Here is a 2603-nt window from a genome sequence, read left to right as displayed (position 1 = left end):
CCTGCGGACGCACCCTGGCCCCCCGCCCCCCCGCCGCGGGGAGCGGCTACTCCTTCACCCTTGAGATGCCACTTCCCATTGGCCGCCTGCAACGCTCGCCGCCATTGGTCGCTGCCTTGCTGCGACCCAGCCAGTCGGGCCGTCAGTCGAGACAGCGGCGTTCTGATTGGTTTTTCTCCTCACTCGTCACTCAGTCACGATTGGCTAGATAGCGACCGGATGTGCCAGAGCGCCAGCGATTGGCTGTCGCGGGGTGGGCGGGGATACGACGCGGAAGGGGTGGCTCGCGGGAGGGGAAGGTAAACAGTCCTCTGGGGGCGGCGTGGCGAAAGCTTGGGTCGTGGGGGCTGTGGTGCGCAGGCGCGTTTCCTGACTTGGGGTTTCAAGACTCTCGGCGGCCGCCTTCCCTCCGTCGGAACCCCAGACCTGGGCCCCATATCCCCGCCTCAACCTCGGGGTAGCTGATCGTGCTGGCGCCTGGCGGGAGCGCCTGTGGTCTCCAGTTTAGTTGCTACAAGCTGCATTCTGGGATCGTATATGCACATGGGCACAGGTGTTTTTTCTTGGTTTTTTTTTTTTTTTTTTTTTTTTTTGTCTAATTTGGTTTTGGCGGCCTTAATGAAATCTCATCTTTTTTCATTTTTGTTGTTGTTGTTTTGGCTGTGGGGTAGCCTGCACTTGCTGGAAAGAGAGACAGAGACAGAGAGAGAGGGAAAGTGAGAGAGCATCTCCCAGGGTGATGGCCACGCTGTTGCATACATTCCTGGTGTGATTAGTTTTTTCTTTTTCTTTACATTTTTTAAAAAGAATTATTTATTGGATTTATCTCTTTTTTTTTTTTTTTTTTTTTTTCCCCTGGTTTTTTTCCGTGCGGGGTCCCACGGACGCTGTTATTTTTTTTTTTTTTTTTTTTTGAGCCGATTTTGCTATAGGACACATGCCGTCGCCAGAAAGAAAGAGACAGAGACAGAAAGCGAGAAATCACCCCCCAGGGGGGATGGCCACGCTGCAATCCCTTCTCCTCCATTCTCCTCTCGGGATCTTGGGGATCTTGGGCACGCACCACGCGCCCAGCGTGAGTTTAAGCCACTGAGACTTGAACCACAGTCAACTACATGGGAGCCCAGCGACATAGCTATTAGGCCAACTGCTGGTCCCTGTTTTTTCTCTTTTTAAAGAATTATTTTTATTTAACTTTATTTATTTTAATTTGACCAGAGAGGTACAGAGTTGGGGGGAGTGAGAAAGCAAGCCGCCAGATTCAAGACTTAAACTGCAGTCGGCCAGGTGGAAGTCCAGCGCCCTTAACCACCATGCCACCTGCCAGCCCCAAATATTGTTGTTTTTTTTTTTCCCGATCTTGCTATATGGCATGTACTCTCACCAGAGAAAGACAGACAGAAAGTGTATGGGATCAGCAGATGGCGGAATGGTTATGTCGCTGGACTCCCTCATGGTCAACCGCCATTCAAGTCCTCCTCCTCCCAGCTTAAAACTGGCAGGTCCCATGTGCGTGTGTGCCCAAAAATCTCTAGAGGAGGAGAAGGGATTGGCATAGCCATCCCCTACCCCGGGGGTGGGGGAGGTGATTTCTCATTTTCTGTCTCTCCAGCAAGTGCACAAGCCCTATAGCAAAAACCTCTTAAAAAAAAACTTTAATTATATTTATCATTATTATTATTCATATTTTTTAAAGTTTTGCTACAGGCCACATAGGCTCACCAGAAAGAAAGACAGAGGGAACGTGAGAAAGGAAGCCTCCAGATCTGGGACTTGAACCATGGGTGGCCATTGGGGAGTCCAGCGCATCATCCACCACATTACCTGCTGGCCCTGCCTGATGTGATCTTCAAGCCCCGAACCGCGGTATATTTGTCGTGTTGGAGTCCAACACCTCAACCACCACGCCAAATGCGGGCCCCAAAATGAGGCCATTAGTTAAATGCACAAATGGTCTCTTAAAAGAAAGGGCAGTGGAGGACCAGCTGATGGCATAATGGTTCTGTCGCTGGACTCCCATGCAGTTGACTGTGGTTCGAGACCCAGGCCCTGCGACTTAAAACGCATGCCGAGGTGTGTGTGTGCATGTGTGTGTATGTGCCCAAGATCCCAAGGGGAGAATGGAAAAGGGATTGAGGCAGGGCCATCCCCCCTGGGGTGGTGATTCTCACTGTCTGTCTCTCCAACCAGCGCACATGCCCAGGAGCAAAAAAGAAAGAGTAGTGGGGAGTCAGTGGGTGGCATGGGGGTCAAGGTGCTGGGTCCCATGTGGTCGACTGTCAGGCCGAGCACGTGTGCGTGGGTGCCTGAAACCCCATAATACCTTCTCCTCTCTCTCCCCACTTTCGGAATTTGGGGCACACACAGGCACTGAGCCTGTTTCTCAAGTGGCTGGGTCCAGGACTTGAACCACGCAGTTGGCCATGTGTGATCCTGCTGCCTTAACCTCCACGCCACCAGGGAGGGGTCTTTCTGGTTTTCTGCTCCACCCTCAGCGCCTACAATTGGACGTGGCACCCAGTGAATAGAGGCTGGAGCCTGCCTGCACTGGGCACATGTGTGCATATCAGCATGGCGGGGGAGCCAGGAGCCTCTGCCCCTGT

Source organism: Tupaia chinensis, unplaced genomic scaffold (genome assembly GCF_000334495.1).
Source record: "Tupaia chinensis unplaced genomic scaffold, TupChi_1.0 Scaffold138665_1, whole genome shotgun sequence".
In the NCBI taxonomy this organism is placed as follows: Eukaryota; Metazoa; Chordata; class Mammalia; order Scandentia; family Tupaiidae; genus Tupaia; species Tupaia belangeri.
Note: the sequence above shows the minus strand (reverse complement) of the source record.